The sequence below is a fragment of the Sminthopsis crassicaudata genome, chromosome 4 (assembly GCF_048593235.1).
Source record: "Sminthopsis crassicaudata isolate SCR6 chromosome 4, ASM4859323v1, whole genome shotgun sequence".
Taxonomy (NCBI): domain Eukaryota; kingdom Metazoa; phylum Chordata; class Mammalia; order Dasyuromorphia; family Dasyuridae; genus Sminthopsis; species Sminthopsis crassicaudata.
In genome coordinates, this window is record NC_133620.1 from 57,141,201 (window position 1) to 57,159,648 (window position 18,448).

At 35.9% G+C, this 18,448-nt stretch overlaps 1 long non-coding RNA gene across 2 annotated transcripts in view; it reads right to left on the bottom strand.

Moving 5' to 3' along the window:
* Positions 1-2,192, bottom strand: part of LOC141540541 (uncharacterized) — a 249,912-nt gene extending 247,720 nt beyond the window's left edge. For both annotated transcript variants that reach the window (XR_012481579.1, XR_012481578.1), the window contains exon 1: positions 2,046-2,192. This is a non-coding gene — a long non-coding RNA (uncharacterized LOC141540541). The remainder of the gene's footprint in view (positions 1-2,045) is intronic.
* Positions 2,193-18,448: the final 16,256 nt, after the last annotated feature.

Genomic DNA, 18,448 nt, shown 5'->3' on the forward strand with positions numbered 1-18,448 from the left:
AATTACATTATTTCTGTAAAGTACTTTGCAAACCTGCATTATACATATATTAGCAAAGACAAAGAAATGTATAGAGGAGAAATAGTTCACTGGAAACCAAACATCGTAGAGAGGCTTACTCTTTGCAAAGACTAATGAAACAGATAAACTTTTGTCCTACCTGATTAAAAAGACAGAAAATTAAATCAATAAAATAGCAAATGTCCAAGATACAATCACAACAAAAATAGAGAATTTTTTCTTAAACAATCAAAACATACTATTCACAGTTATAAACTACCAAAACTGAGAATACAAAAAGAATATTATCAAAAACATAAATCCTCAAATTATTAGATAACCAAATATAGATCTTGAATAACCCATCTAGGAAAAAAAATAAACTATCTGTAAAGGAACTACCAAAGAGAATAAAAGCCCAGGTTCTGACACCTTTTATGAAATAAATATAGTTCTAACACTTAAAATAGGGAAAGATAAAGCATAAAAGGAGAATTAAAAACAAATATCATTGATGAAGATCAATTGAAATGAAAAAAAAAATTAAATCCTGTCAACAGAAAATAGTATAATAATTATGAGCATCAACATGACTATTGTTAAGCATTGTGTTTTTATTATAAAAATGTCATTATTGAGAAATTTGAATGCTATTGAGCTAAAAATTCTAATGATAGTCCATTGACCATGTCCATTGTGGTTCATCTTTTACTATATTTACATGTTCATTAGTAAACTAAGTATAATGAAGGACTGTCCAAGGAAAACCTAACCCTTATGAACATCCACTACATGCTCAGCCTGATGCAATCCCCCCATATGGACTTTGAAAAGTGAAAACATAATCTACGACTATTTCTAGTCCACTTGTGACATGTATAATTGATTGGCTACTGAGCTGGAACTGAGTGTATCCTGAAAAGTCATCCACAGGGGTCACTCAGCCTCTTTCCTTCCTGCCTGCATGCTTCAGAACAATGAGGCAATGAATGCTTTAAGTTCTGGGTGTAAAGAAGTCTGACTGATATTCTCTTGATCTTTTAAGCTCACAAGGTCATAGACAACTTTTTTCAGTCTCCATCCATCACCTAAGATAAAAAAGAATAGATACAACAGGAAAAGAAGCAACAGCTGAGTCATATGTTCATGGCTTCATGTTGATCTGAGTGGGGAGAATAAGAGCCTGGTGTTTTTCCCACTTGGAGCTTACAGTAATTATTATCTCCTCACCTAAATGCAGCCAGGGAGGAAAGAGATTGAAATGTCCTCTTGAGAATCTTTTAAATGTTTTAAAATCTTTTAAAAGTTCAGACTCAAAATCCAGTCAAAAAGCACACAATAAATAATCCAGAATCATGGAATACTTGTATATACTCTGAAGTATACATTGGGGATTGCATCAGGCCAATCATGGGTTCATAAGGACTGAGCTTTCATTGACCAGTACTCTATTACATAGACATTCTCCTAATTCCTAATGACTTCCAGTAAATATTTTCTTTCTAAAACAGAACTACATGGTGTGTGCTTCAGATGATACAAAACCAAAATTTAAGATCCCTTAAGTTTTGATACTTTAATAGATTTGGGGGTTCAGCATACTCAATAATTGATAAAAGTTTGGAGGTTTGTTCCTTACTCAAATAGACTTGTTAGAAGATGTTATCTCCATACCCAGGAAACTCTCTGAGAATTATAACCCCCGAAACACAATAGCACAGGTACCCCCCAAACTTGCTTTGGTTAGTAGAAATTCTTTTCTCTTCCCAAAAAATTCCCAGTCCAGACCTATGTGGAGCTGTCCCTGCAAAACCACAGCATGGAGAGTAGTGGGTTTTGTTCCCATCACTTATCACTCTGTTCCCACCCCACCCCCATTCCCCAGAAAATGCATCCAGACTCAACACGTTACCCCCCTGAGCCTTAATTAAGCTTTCACAATCATTTGGATCCATGATAACATTCAAATAGTTATTTGCACAAACAGATAAAATATATGTGTTCATATTTACTTTTAACTTCTAATTAACTAGACTTTAACATACCCAGATAGTGAATGTGATGTCATCAGTTCTGGTCATTAGAGCTGTCCTGTCAGTTACTGGGAGATATCACTGACCTCCCTTCTCCTATAGGCAGCAATGATGATCCCTCTGACTTTTTCTGTACATCTTTCTCTCTCACAGTTTGCTCCAATATAGCCAGCATTCAAGTAGAGGACTCCCTTATCTTGTTTCTCTCACGCTCTGTCAAGCTCAACTCCCTTCCTCCTTCCTACATTCCCCCTGTCAATTCTCAAGGCTGCTCCTCTTTTCTGAGTGATAGTATGTAGACTAGTTCAACATCAGGTCAATTAGAGTATAGCATTTAGAGGTGGAAGGGAGTTTAAAGGTCATCATGTCTAAATTTCTCATTTTATAGATGAAGAAACTGAGGACCCATGTCATACCTCTAGTAAATATTTGAGATATAACTTGAAGTCTCATGTGCACAATTATAGATTTCTTTACACTGGACCACATTTCCTTTAAATAACAATGTTATTTGTTTTGCAAAGGGAAAGGAATTGGTTTTAATTTGGATTTGGTCAATGCTTATGATACCACAGTAGTGGGATCCCCCTAGTGAGGGATCTCTCTCCCTCAAGGCAAATCATCAATTTGTAGTCTTAGGGAGTTGTAAAGATACTTTAAGAATAGGAGATTTGCCCAGAATTGCATAATAATAGCAATTGCATAGGAAGTCAGTAGAAGGACTTGAATCCAGGACTTTCAGACTGTTAGACCAGCTATCTCTCTGATATACTATGCTGACTCTCATGGATATTTGGCCACTCATTAAAGTCATATAAGAAGAGAACATTTGTCATTCCACATTCTGACTTTTTTAAAGTTCAAATACCTCAGGAATCCAAGATGGCATATTAGAAGCAGCAACCCTGCTCAACTCTCTCAATATTCCACTCCAAACAACTTTAAAACAAATTTTTGAGCACGAGAGCCTACAAAAGGTCAGGATGAGACATTTTTCCAGCCTAAGAAAACTTACAAGATCTAGAGGAGAGATCTGTGATATGAGGACAGTACATTCAGTCCAGAGACAGCCTTGGAGGTGGTACAGCAGCAGCAGCAATAGCAACAATTTAGGATATTCTCAACCCAGAGATAGTAAAAGGATTAGACAATTAGTTAGAAAGAGATTACAGGGAACCCTTTGCTGGCCCTGAGTACAGTTAGGTGCTGATTCCATTGCTCATGGTAGTTCTGAAGGGCAATTCCAGTGTTCAGGTAGTCCAGTTGATCATAAGTGAGAAGAGAACCTGTTCAGAGTTCCAGGGCCAAGAGGAGCACCAATGCTTGTGGCTGCAAAGAAACAGAGACCTTCCTGAGCAGATTGGAGCACAGATAAAGAGAGCACTGACCACACTTTCCTTAGGCTGAGATCATCTTGAAAACTCTAAAAACTTGCATACTGTCCTCACCCACCCCCAAACTGACTATGAAAACAGCAGCACAAAAAAATCCAGAAGCTTTGGGCTGGACTTTCCCAAGTCCAGGTGAGCAGAGTCCAACTTTAATGTCAAGTTCAAAGTCAAGAAATAGGCTGAGAAAATGAGCAAACAACAAAAAAAAGAATATGACCATATGGTGGAGAAGGGAAGACCAAGACATAAACTCAGAAGACAATAACATGAAAACATCCTCAAACAAATTCTCAAAGAAAAATGTTGATTTGACACAACCCTACCAAGAATTCTTGGAATAGTTAATGAGATGACAAGGGTAGAGGGGGAAAAAATGAGAAAATAAATGAGTGATGCAAAAAAAATTCAAAAAGATAATTAAGATCTTGGTAGAAGAAGCACCAAAATATGGAAGAAAAAAATCTTTAAAAAACAGAATTGCATAATGTCATGAAAATTCATTTAAGGAAAAAAATTTCCTTAAAAAAAACATAATAGGCCAGATGGAAAAGTACAAAAATTCAATGAAGAAAAGAATTTTTTAAAAAACAGAATTGGCTTTAACCTTGCTGAAGAAAATAATTACTTAAAAATTAAAACTGGGCTAGTGAAAACTCCATGACAATCAAGAAACAATAAAATGAAGTCAAAAGAATGAAAAAATAGAAGAAAATGTGAAAGTTTATTGGAAAATCAATTGAATTGGAAAATAGATTTAAGGGAAAAAATTTTAAATTACTGGACTACCAGAAAAGCATAATCAAAAAAGAAGAAGAAGAAGAAGAAGAAGAAGAAGAAGAAGAAGAAGAAGAAGAAGAAGAAGAAGAAGAAGAAGAAGAAGAAGAAGAAGAAGAAGAAGAAGAAGAAGAAGAAGAAGAAGAAGAAGAAGAAGAAGAAGAAGAAGAAGAAGAAGAAGAAGAAGAAGAAGAAAGAAAGAAAGGGAAAGAAAAAGAAAAGAAAAACTTAAACATCATATTTCCTAAATCATAAAAATTAGGAATCATAGAATTTGAAAGCATCTACTAAAAATTTCATGAAAGAAATCTGAAAATGAAAACTCTAAGAATGTTAGCTAAATTTTAGAGCTCCTATGCCATAAAGAAAATGTTGCAAGCATTCAGAAATAAATAATTCAAAAATAAATCATACATGATAAGAATCATACAAGATTTATCAAGTTCCACATTAAAGGAGTAAGAGGCTTGGAATAGCATGTTCTTGAAGACAAAGAAGCTAGGATTACAACCAAGAATGGCCTACCCAACAAAATTGAGTACAATCCTTTAGGGAGGAAATTAATAGATATTTAATGAAATAGAGAGCTTTCGAGCATTTCTAATGAAAAAGACCAGAGCAGAATAGTAAATCTGACACAAATACAAGACTAAAAAGAAGCAGAAAAGATAAACATGAAATAGTAATCATGAGGAACTCAATAAAGTTAAACTATTTAAATGCCTAAATAGGAAGGTGACATTATTATGGCAGTTACAAAGCATATACATAGAAATAGGGCATGGGTATAAGTTGACTATGATAGAACTATTTCAAAAAATAAAATGAAAGGATAAGAAAAAGGGATGCACTGGCAAAACGAGGAAGGAAGGTAGAGGTAGAATGAAGTAAATCATCTCAGAAGCCCAAAAGGGAGAATTTTTTCAGTGGAGGTGAAGATACAGAAGGGTGTGGCAGGCAATACTTGAATTCTACTCTCAGAATTAATTCAAAGAGTGTGGGGGGGAGAGAGAGAGAGAGAGAGAGAGAGAGAGAGAGAGAGAGAGAGAGAGAGAGAGAGAGAGAGAGAGAGAGAGAGAGAGAGAGAGAGAGAGAGAAGAAAGAGAGAAGAGAGAGAGAAACTCAGGTTGTTATAGAAATCTATCTTAAGTAATAGGAAAAGAGAAGGGGAAGGGGATAAAAGACCGAGAAAGAGGGATAAAAGGGCAAGATAGATCAAGAGAAGGAATTGTCAAAAGCAAAACAGACTTTTGAAGAGAGACAGGATAAAAAGGGAGAGAATTGTTTTAAAATGGGATGGAGGAAAATACATGGTTAGTATCCATAATTGTGAATGTGAAGGGGATGAGCTTATCCATAAAATAAAAGCAGCAGAACGTATTAGAAAACAAAATCTAAAAATTTGTTGCTTACAAGAAACATACTGGAAACAGAAGAACATAAAGGATTTAAAATAAAATATAACCTAACATTCCTTCTGCTGAAGTAAAAAAGCAAAACAGTAAAGGGCAACAATCATGATCTCAGAAAAAACAAAAACACAAATAAAGTTAGTTAAAAATGAGTCAGGGAAACCATATTTTACTAAAAGATACCATAGACAACAAATATCAAAAAGAAAATTTTACAACATGTTTTTCTAATAAAGATCTCATGTCTAAAATATATATATGGAACTCTGTCAAATTAATAAAAATTAGAACCATTCCCCAATTGATAATGGCCAATAAATATAAACAGAATGCTTTCAAAGAAATCAAAGCTATCTATCATCACACAAAAAAATGTTATAAATCAATATTGAGATTAGAGAAATGCTAATTAAAACAATTTTAAAGTATCACCTCAGATCAGTATCAAAATGACAAAACGCTGTAGGGAATGTGGGGAAATAGGTATACTAATGAACTGTTGAGTCAGTTGTAAACTGGTCCAACCCTTCTGGAGAATAATCTGGAACTATACCCAAAGGATTATAAAACTGTGCATACCCTTTGGCCCAGTGGTGCTACTACTACTGGATCTGTACTTCAAAAAGAAACAGAATGTATAGTAGCTCTTTTTATGGTAGTCAAGAATTGGAAGTTGAGGGGATGCTCATCAATTGGGGAATGACTGAATAAGCTATAGCAAATGATTATGATAACGTGCTAATATGCTATAAGAAATGATGAGGGAGGTAGTTTCAGAAAAAGCATGGCAAGATCTATATGAACTTCATCAAAGTGAAGTGAGAAGAACCAGGAGTTCATTGTGCATAGTAACATGTTATAATGATAATTAACTGTGAAAAACTTGACTACTCTGACCAATACAATGATCCAATCATAATAAAGTAATACTACCTATATCCACAAAGAGAAATAAGAAATACTGATTGCAAATTGAAATATAATTTTCTCACTTTATTTTTTCTTGTTTTTTCTTTTAATATGGCTAATAAGGAGATATGTTTCACAAATTTATATGTATAATAGATCTACTGTTTGGGAAGAGGGAGAGAATTTAGCACTCAAAATTTAAAAGGAAAAGAGTGTTTAAAATAAAAAATAAAATTTTTTATGGTTCAAATATCCCAAGTCAAGCACCCTTGCACTAATGTGAGCCACTTGAGTTAATTTTCATTAATCAAGGAATATTTATTGAGAATCTATTCTGAACCCAGAACTGTATTTGGATGCTGAAGGTTGGAGTGAAGTGATAAAAAGAGTATGTAACAGGATCTTCTCCCTGTAAAAGTTTACAACTTAGTCATGAAATCAAAGCTAATATTCATAAGATAATTAAGTACTTAATAAGCACTTATAATTATAAGTTTATATTACAAGGAATTATAAATTCAAATAAAGTAGGTTAAAATAGTCCGGGAAAGCTTCATGGTAGACAATGTTACACAACAGAGAGTTTGGTTTAAGAAGGATCTAATTTCACTTCCTGGTTCTGCCATTTATTGTCTATATTACCTTGAACAAGGTCACTAAGAATCATTCCGGACCAAAAGTCCCTTTTAAAATCTTGATTCTACTCATTCTTGCTAAGTGTTTTCATCTCTAAATAACCTATGAGGTTCCTTTTAGCAATGAATCTATAATCTTGTGGGAGGTCCCTCCACCCCTATCCCCACTCCAGGTAAACATAGTAAGGGACAGTATAATTTTTTTTTTTTTTTGCTTTTCTGTCCTTAGACTTTGCTTTGCAAATGGGCATTTTTGCCCATAATTGGAACTTAATAAATTTTTGCTGATTAGAATAGAATTGAATAGAATAGGTGGAGGGGGAAAGGAAGAACATTGTAAGTGAGGTACATTATGTGAACAAATACAAAGAAAAGAACAAGTCCAACATGAAAGAAAAAGAGGAGAGAACAGGCAATGAAGAAAAAGGCTGTTTTTTTAGAGTAGGTCCTGTATGTTCAGAGAAGGCCCAAATTATGGAGGGCCTTGAAAAACAGGCAGAGGAGATCTGATGAAACTCTACCATAAACAAAGGAACAAAGGAAGAAGCATTTATTAAGTACACTTACTAGTTCTATAACACTTGGAAAGTCATTTAATCTCTTTACCTCAGCTCTTTCAGCTGAGGAATAGGGATGATAATAGTTTCTACTTTGGAAGTTGTGAAAATCAAATGAGACAAATATTTGGCCCATAATGGACCAGGAATCCTGCTAAGTGCTTTACAAAGTTTATTTCACTAGATCCTCACAATAAGTAAGAAATAAGTGTTATTATTATCCCTAGTTTGCAGTTGAGAGAGACAGCAGTTAAGTGACTTGTGCATGGTCACACAGTTAGTGAGTATCTGAGACTATATTAGAACATGGGCTCCAACCTAGTGCCTTATTCACAGTATCACCTAATCATTTAATCAAATATGAATTTCTTTCTCTTGTGAGGGGCAACATGAAATATTAGTTAGAGTGGTGGAGTTCAAAAACTAGCTGCATAAAATTGGGAAAACCACCGAGCCTCTCTGAACATTACTTTTCTTATCTGTTAAAATGTGTCTAAGAATCACACCTACTTCATAGACTTCTTAAAAGGATCTTACAAGAAAATGTAGGCAGAGTTCTTTGTCAGCTTTAAAGCCTCTAATCATTTGACTTATTATCCTCAGATAGGCAGCTTTGTGTAGTCATTCAATGATTCAGTGCTTTAAGACTATAAATTGCAGATAAGTTTCTGAAAAGCATCTTCAAAGGGACTTTTCCACACCAGTAATTCCCTACATGGATGAAATCTCATGTCTAGATGACAAAATACAACAATAATAATTATCATAATTGCAATGATTTAATTATTGTTACTATTATACTCACTCTGCTTCTATCTTCCTCTACTGATTTATTCCCATTAGTTTTCCTCTTTCCTTTTATTTTTTTTCCCTATCTATACCTTGTGTATACATTCTCATTGTTGTTATTGTTTCCTTTATAGGTTTCTTTAGATATATCATCACACAAATAATTTTGTTTGACAATCTTCTGACTGTTGATATCAATTGAGGCATAAATTGGGAATAGGGAAGAAGGGAATAGATTCTCCAGAATAGTACTTACCAGTGTCATGAAAGATGTACTACAGAGACTCTAAATGGAAGAGCTATACCTAATATATAAGGTTCACCATATGATTCTGTTCAGAGATAACTTTGTGCTAAATACACTAAACCTTGGTATATATGGAGCACTTAGAGGCAACTAAGTGATACAGTGATTAGAACACTAAGCCTTGAGTTAGGAAGTCCTGAATTCAAATAGGGCCTCAAAACTGTAGGAAAGTTATTTAATCTTTCTCTTGCTCAGGGGATAATAATAGCATCTACTTTGGAAGTTGTGAAAGTCAAATAAGATAAGTGCCTGATCTGTGATAGGCACTTAAAAAGATTTCTTTTTGATCCCTTCCTCTTAATACTATGGGATCTCTTCAAATAGAACCAGTCAAAAGAGAGAGGTTTAGCAATCCACACAGAAAAATCCAAGTGCATTGAATTTTCTTTGAATGATCTTTTCAATAATATTTTTGTAGTAATTGTGTATATGTTCTGTGGTTCTGCTTGGTTCCTGCTGCATTAGGTCACACAACTCTTCCAAGGTTTTTTTTTTTAATTCCCATCCATAATTTCTCACTACACAATAATGTTCCAATACCTTTATATACCATAGATTTTTTTCTAGCTATTCCCCAATAAATAGGTCTCCATTTTGTTCCTTGATCTTTTTTTAAGACAAAGAATGCTGAAGTGTTTCTGTGGGTATTTTCCTATACACTGGGACTTTTTACATCTCTAAATTTCATGGAATATATGTATATCTATTATTAGGGGGCTAGAGGTCAAAGGGTATGAACATTTTAGTCATATTTCTTGCAGAATTCGATATTTATATCCAAAGCAGCTGGTTCAGGTACCTTAAGATCAGTATTTCTTAAACTTTTTCCACTTGCAGACCCTTTTCACCTGAGTAATCTTTATGTGACCTTAGGTATGTAAAATATGTATGAAAATAAAACATTTACTGATAATAAATGATCATTTTGCAAAGCTTTACATTGTTACAAGATGCCATATGGGATCACAGTTTAAGAAGCTGGACTTAAGGTGAACATTTCCAAATATCTTATAGGGACAAAAGCTTGACTTTCTTTCTATAACTGACATACAAATTATGTTTTCTTTTCCTCAGGATACCAACTATGACTACAACTACAAACATCCTACACAAAGCTGTGCCTGATTCAGTTGCTAAGAGTCTGTCCCACGTTTAATTATTTTGTATTACTTTAACATATATTTAACATACACATTACATGTACTTACATGAGTACATTTATCCTCACAACATTGTAAGCTCTTTGAGAGTAGCTCTAGAGACAATATTGCTCACAGACAATATTGCGTTTATATTGTTTCCTAATAAACATCCCCAATATTCTTAGCATCAAAACACTGCAGGGTCTACTCAGTGTGATCTATGGCCACTCAAAGAGATCTGAAAAAATCAGGTGAAAAAGGAATGTATCACCAGCCTGCTACATGCAATTAGATAAACAATCCCACTGAATTAGGAAATAAGGTACAATGTAAAATGAGCTGGACCCAGTCAGAACAATATAAGAAAACTTTCGAATTGTGTTGTTATTCAGTCATGTCTGACTCTTGATGATCCCATTTGGGGGACACTGTAGTGATGTGCCATTTCCTTCTCCTGATCATTTTACAGTTGAGGAAACTGAGGTGAATAGTTGAGTGATTTGCCCAGGATCACACAGCTAATAAGTGTCTGAGGCCAGATTTCAACTCAGAGAGATGAGAGCACTTACTATGAGAGTATTTTCTATCATTTATTTCCATCTTTTCTATTATCCATCTACATATTTATATATGTGCTATCTCTTAAAAAGAAAAAAAGCAAGTAATCATGAGTTGTGCTTTGCACCATTGAGGGAAATAGGCCACTGAGATTTCATTTCTAATTCTAACCCTAATTCTGATCTCTCAAATAAAGTTGGAAAAGTTGCTATTGCCTACTCAGTATCAGCATTTTGACCTAAACCTTTGTAGTGGAAGATATTTCAATCATCCAGGAGCCATTAGCAACAGGTTGGCAGATGAAACTTTGAGGGTGGAGAACTTTTCTGGGAGCTTCTCAAATCACACCCCAGAGGCAGCTTCCTGTTAAGAATAGCCCTGCTGTGGGAGATCTTTCATCATACTTAAGGCTCCGAAACCAAGCAAAATCCACGTCTACCACCTATATTCTCTTCCTCTTCTCCTTAAGCTCCAAGGTATGAATGAGCTCAGAAGGTATTTATAAGATTAGCCTATTCTCAAATGTTTTTCAGGCCAGGAATCTGAAGTCACTTTAGTCAGTGGGGTGCTTTGTTTGTACAGAAAACCCTTCCTTACAACAAAGTACCTTATTCTTCTTCTGCCCCTGTGCATACGTGACTACACCCAGACAAAATCATTGGATAGGAAGCTGAATTCAGATCCCATGGCTTCTTGTCTCTTCCCTCTTCCTGCCTTCTCCCTCTTCCCCTCCCAGATATTTGGTATTCTCAATTATCCCATTTTCATCCTTCCTCCCTTTTTTCTTCTTCTTCCTTCCCCAAGAACTGTATGTTCCCATATAATCCTTCCCTCAACAATCAAAACTCCTTGTATCCTTGACCTTAATCAAAGGGGAGAAAAATGGTCTGACAGAAATATGCACACCAAGACATAAATAACCAATAACAACTTAATCTTGCCTTATTAAAAGTATCTATATTTTAAAATGTGACACTTTGAGGATCTACACCTTGAACCCAAGGGGCTTGGTAGTATAGTGAATAGAGTATCAGATCTGAAAGCAGGAAGACTCCTCTTCCAGAGTACAAATGTGGCTCCAGATACTTGCCAGATATGTAGGCAAATTAGTTCACCCTATTTGCCTCAGTTTCCCTCTCTATAAAATGAGCTGAAAAAGAAAATGGCAAACTACTCCAATATCTGCCAAGAAAACTCCAAATGAGATCATCAAGAACCAGGCATGACTGAACAACACCAACAAACCTTACATCCAAAGAAATAAATTTCTAATAGTAGAATCTGGACATAAGTATAGCTAGGTGTGAGGGATTTTTTTTAACAAGCATGATCAGAGTAGGTAGCACCAGTCAAATCCATCCCTTAAGGTAATACGGTATAATATGGAATAAAGATAATTAGTCCCCATTTCAAATTCTTCCTTTTTTATACCACCTTGTGATTTTGAGCAGGTCCCTTAGCCTTCCTATGTCTCTTTTTCCTCCTCAAATATAAGTTCTATGCAAGTCCTTTGCTTGAGAGGTCACCCTATGGGCTGGAGCTATACCAAGCCAATCATGTCCACTCCCCTCCACAACTACTTTCCCATAACCATGAGCCCACCCATCCATATCACAAACAAGTGTCCTTGATCACAAAGGGACTTGGATAAGAGAGTGTGTAGTCAGCAAAAACCACTGAAACCAGAAAAAACAACTTACAGGGCTGTGGGTTACTCGTGTCCCCTTCCAATACAAAAGGCAGCCCTCACAGAAGTCAGCCACCCGTGCTCCCTCTAGTACCCATCACCCCAGCTGCATGCTTTCTGCAGAACCCCATCCATTATTATAAACATAGAAGTCTGATCACAAAGAAAATGAATCTAAAATGTACTTTGGGGTTAGATTCTTTTTGACTAATGTCAAACTGGCTAACTTGGGCTTTCCCTTAGCTGGAAGGAGGAACCATCTTGTTGTTTTTTCTGTGGATCATTAGCCCTTTTCCACTGAACATTTTTCTCTGCTCTTTGAACCTTCTGTTACATTTTGCCACTTAGCATTCCCCCTTCAGCTGTTCTGCTCCTGTTACTTGGGGTTTTTTTTTTTGTTTTCATTTTTGTCTCTCTTCTCCTCCTCTCTTTTTCTATCACACGTTCCTCCCAGCCAGTCCTGAACCCACTGATTTTTAAACCTTTTCCATCACCCCACAAACACAACCACAACCATCACCACCACCACCACTGCACCTCTCTTCCAGATGAATATCTGGAACAAACCTTTTGGCTTGTTGCTTCATACCTCCTACAGATTTAACTAATAATTTATTAGGAATTACTGAACAGGATGACCTCTGGAGTCCTTTACAACTCTAGACAGGAACAGAGAACTTTGTACAAGAAAAGTTTACAGAAATTGGGTATTTCTAGGATTTGACTCATCAAGCTGGGTTTCTTTAATGGATACAAGGGTTTAACAGATATCGTTGGTTTCCTTTAAGAAATGCATTTATCAGGGGCAGCTAGGTGGTGCAGTGGATAGAGCACCAGCCTTGAATTCAGGAGGAACTGAGTTCAAATCTGGTCTCAGACACTTAACACTTCCTAGTTGTGTGACCCTGGGCAAGTCACTTAACCCAGCCTCAGGGAAAAAAATGCATTTATCTTATATGAAAAAAAAATGCTGATGAAGAGAACACCAGACTAGAGTTGGATGACCGGTGTTTTGGTCTCACTCTATTATTTTCTTCCCCCTACCCCGAGAGTACTTCAAAATCATTGCTGATGTTGGTTCCCATGCTGTTGCTTGGCAGATCATGCCATTTGCCAACCTTGGGCATTTCCACAAGCATTATTCCCTCATGCCTTCCTCATCCTACCTTCTACAGGAAGCCTTTCCCAACCGACCTTAATTTTAGCACCTGCTCTTTGTTGATTATTTCTGATTTAACCTATAGTCTTTCTGAACTTAGTCCTTTGTCTTTTTTTGAATCTCCACAGTGTAATATAGTTACTGACACATAGTAGGTGCTTAATAAAGTTTGTTGGCTGACTGTGTGGTCTTGATCAGGTCATTTTTTCCCTCTCACCTAAATGCCACAAATGAAGTCTCTATAAGTGTGACAATAATAGCGGCACTATTTAGCCTGTAGAGTTATTGTGAAAGTCAAATCTGATAATGGATGTGAAGTTGTTTTATTAATGAACATTCAAATAAAAGCAATCTACAGTTAATTTTTTGTTGCTTATTTTACATGAACAATCTCTTTAATTAATGAAATTCACAGATAATGATATTACTATTCTAACATATTCTTGACCACTAAAACTTGAACAAATGTTTTCATGAGAAACTTGGCTTAATAACTTAAGTTCCAACTTTCCTCCTTACTTTCTGAGGAAAACAAGAATATACCAAAATGCTTGGATTTAAATAATTGGTTCAGCATTTATTACCTGCAATATCTTGGTCAAGTTATTGAATTTTTAGGGACTCAGTTTCCTCAATATTAAAATATGGTCTCATGGAAAGATCTGAGGTCCCTTCCAACTCCAAAATCAAACCTATCGCTAATCATTCTTCTGCCTTACAATCCTTCAAATAATTGAAGATAGATATCTTATTTCCCTTGCCCCCAATCTTCCTACTTCCAGGCTATCATCTCCAGTTGATTCAACCAATTTTCCATTTCCTCTCCAGCCATGTCATTCCTCTGACCTGTCCAGGAATGTCCTTCCTAAAATGTGATCCCAAGAAAAGGGAGGAAAATTTCATCCTAATTTCAAACATCCTGTCATCCAATCAGTGGACAGTACTCTTTATGTGCCCATCACATTAGTCACACTCTAAAGCAACCTTGGTCAAGTCAGTTTTCACTTAGGAATTATCAAGACTGCCTGGTAACCAAAGGCACAAATGATAGCTAATGGGAAATTTGAATTTAGTTTCAATATTCAAGAAAGTGCCTCTGTCTCTTATCACTGAGGATAGTAGATGGGTCTCTAGGCTGGCTAATCAAGCACTAGAATACTGCTAATTTGCACAGGATTTGGAGCCAAGTTTACCTGAGTTCAGTTCCTGCTTCAGGCACATCCTGGCTGTGTGACTCTTATCCAGTCACTTAACTTCTCTGTGTCTTCATTAGATTATTAGACTGTAAGCTTCTTGAAAGCAGGAACTGCCTTTTTTTTCTCTTTTTGTTTCCCTGGAGCCCACCACAGAGTCTGGAACATGGAGATCCTAATAAATGTTCATTCATTGATTGTATCTCAATGTCCTCATCTGTAAAATGGAGATAATAACATCTACCCTACTGGGTTGTTGTGAGGATCAAATGAGTTAACATGTATAAAGCATTTAACAAATTATGAAGCCCTTTGTAAATGCTAGCTCTCAATATAACTATTATTATTAAAAACAGCAGTAATAGATATTTACTCATATCTAACGATTCATGACCCTATTTGGAGTTTTCCTGGCAGAAATACAGAAGTGATTTGCCATTTTTTTCCAGCTCATTTTAAAGATAAGGAACTGAAGCAAATAGGGTTAAATGACTCAACTAGAGTCACACACAGAGCTAATAAGTGTCTGAGGCTAGATTTGAACTCGGAGAAATGAATCTCTCTGGTTACAGGATGGGCACCTAGCCTCCCAGTCTCTTAACTAAGCCAGTTTCTATTATGTATCATTTTTGCCAAAGGCTCAGACAACCTTTTTAGATCCTGCTACCAAACTCCTTAATTAAGATGTGTGATAGTAAATCACTTAATCAGGGTGTGATAGTAAAAATTTAACAATACCTTTTTATATTTAATCTGCGTTATTGACATTTCCTACATAATTTTCTTAACATTAGACAAGCAATAATATAATAAATGGAGCGTTAATTTGTCACATTTGACAATCTCCAAGACATAAATATTCACATTGAAAAGATAACAATCAGTTCTTCAGAGTCTTGTGAATTACTTTCAACATAACCATGACTATAACTACTCTAGGCCTTCATTTTAAAAATGAAGACTCAGGAAGAAGAGGAAGAAAATCATCTGGGTGATCTCCAACAACCCCTACCTGTAAGTCTCTCCTAATTCAAATGAAATTATGTATACGCTACTTTTCAGAAGTTTAGTATGTTTTTTAAACATCAGCTGGGGGAAGTAGATGGTATAGTAAACACAGTGCAGAGCTTGTCATCAAAAAGGTCTGAATTACTATCCAGCCTCAGATGCATAAAAGCTGTATGAATATAGGTAAGTTATCTGGTTTTTGTTGGGCTCAGTTTTCTGTTCTCTAAAATGGGGAAATGAAAAGCACCTAACTTTCAGGACTGATGTGATCAATTGAGGTCAACTGAGATAATATTTATAAAGCTGATGGTACAGAGTAAGTACTATATAAATGTTATTGTCAGTATTATTATTATTATTATTATTATTATTATTAAAAATAGCATGAGATAAAAGAATGAAAGACCTGAACTCAAGTCTAGGTTCAAATTCTCCTTCTGATAAGTAAATATATATCCTTCTATAAGTGCAATATATCCTATAAGTATAATATATCCTTCTGATATTTACTAGTTATATGGCTACAGGTAAGTTGCTAAATGTGTCTGATCTGTAATGAAAACAAAAGGAAGGCAATATTTCCCTAACCTTTCCAAAGACCCGCTTCAGTTAGTATACAGGTACTCCACGATTGTGCCTGGAGAAGGCAGTTCACAAGAATTCCTTGTGAAAATCAAATGAGATGATATCATTGCACTGTCTGTGAACCTAAAATGCCATATAAATGTCAGCTATTTTCATCACCAGGTGGAAACTTGGCATATGGAGAAGGCGCAGGCCCTGGAGGAGAGAAGATTCTGCTAAGAGATCCACTCACCTCCGAAACCCGCTCCTCCTCAACTGCTCTCCAGGCAGACATATCTGGCATATTTTGTCCAATGTAACACACTTACTTGTGCCTTATTTCCTTCCCTCCTTAAACCAGAAAATGACATTTCTACTCATATTCCCATGAGAATGCAGTAAAGGCTAATGAGAAAACTGAACAGGGAAGGACATATGTTCTTCAAATAAAAGAGATTTAGTTCTTGTCATGTGCTTTTTTTTAATGTCCAAAGATAAATAAATAAATCAAATCCTTTCACCTAATTTATATAATCCTCCATCGGGCATACCAACCCATCTGGACACTTTCCAAATACTTAAACAGGAACTGAATCAGGTTGTAAGAAAACAAGCCCAAACCAGCTTAAACTCAATCTCTATGGGGATCATTATTCTGAGCCTTATAGTGTAGTAATGAACCCCAATCTTGCATGTCAGTGGAAAAAAATAAAATCAGAAAATGTTCAAACAGGGAGGGATCTTAGCAATCACTGGACCTAAACTCTGAATTTCTACTGATGAAGAAATGAAAAACAAAAAAAGTGGTGTCTTCATCCAATTAATCCAAGCATTTCTTCAGTTCCTATTATGGGCCAAGCATTGTGCTATGCATAGAAAAGCAAAAAGAAAGAAAGAAAGGAGGGAGGGAAGGAGAGAGGGAAGAAGGAAGGAAAGAAGAAAGGAAAGAGGGAGGGAGGGAGGAAGTGAAGGGAGAGAGGAAGGAAGGAAGAGAGGAAGAGTCGCTGATTTCAAAAAGTTTATATTCTATGAAGAAAAGCAATGTGAATACATAGATGCATATGTAAAATTTATGCAAAATAATTGTGATGTTATCTCAGGTGAGAAAAGCACTGGACAAGTGCCCAAAGCCCCAGTGTCCTAAGGCCAGGCTCCGGTCTTTCAAGGACCCTCCCTAGGCCCTTGCTTCCCTAATCTCCCTCTCTTCTCCATGTAATGAACAGCTGTCCTGAAACTTGGAAAACCCTACAGATTATCAGAATTCTTCTATAACAGAAGCTTTCCCTAAGCAATTAGTAAAGAGCGAGGAGAACACCCGAAGGGGAGATGGGGGGAGGTGATATCCTTGGCTGATAAAGCCCTAAGAGATTATTTGGTGAAATAATCTATAGTTAACTGTGAGAAACATAAGCAGGCTTCCAGATTAGCTCATTATGGGTCCATCTGATGTGAAGCTCTAACACATCAGGAATATTTCACAAGTTTGACTTCTATAAGTGGCAATGCTGTCAGAAGGAGAGAAGGGAGGGGAGCTTTTAGACGATGTCACTGTAGACTTCTAATGGAGTTAATGAATATTATAATAGTGTGGGGTTAGGTTATAAAAAGAGTAGCAATCTTTTGTTCTTGGCTGCTTCTGTGCATGGATCAGAAAGGAACCAAACAGATGTCTAATAGAGCAGTGGACTCCTCTGAGCTTAGTATATGGTGAATTATTCCTGATGGCTGGGGGCAGCAGAAACCCTGTTTCAAAAGCCACACCTCACCCCTGGGAAGAAGGAGATAATTGCACCTAATCAAAAATCTTGAAAAGGAATAGCCACCTTCATTTGGAGGGCAAGGCAGGTCTTCTGAAGAATTAGTAGAGACAGAAGGTCTGGGTTCAAGTTTTTTCAAAAAGTGGAGATGTTAACAAAAAGGAACTACTATTCTGAACCCGATTCTAACCAATGTTCAATCAAAATGAATTATCTGTGTACAGATGATGAGAACTATGGAGGTGGGAAAGGGGAACAGCATCTATCTTAGCTTGAGAAAGAAAGAAAATGCAGGAACATCTAAAATTCACTCCAGCTTTAGAGAAAGAAAAATCCAAAAAGATCATCCCACAGCCTAAAATTCTACAAGGGATGTCAATCCAATATAAATGGAAAATTCTCAAGAGTGAAATTCTGAATACACAAGAAAAGATAATTCCGATGAGGAAGAAACTATTGAAAAAATACTGAGTTAATAGACAATGTCTAAGAAAATCATCAACAAATCTATATATTTAAATGGCATTTATTTTAAAAAAAAGATGATACAAGGTAACAGATGATGAATACCAA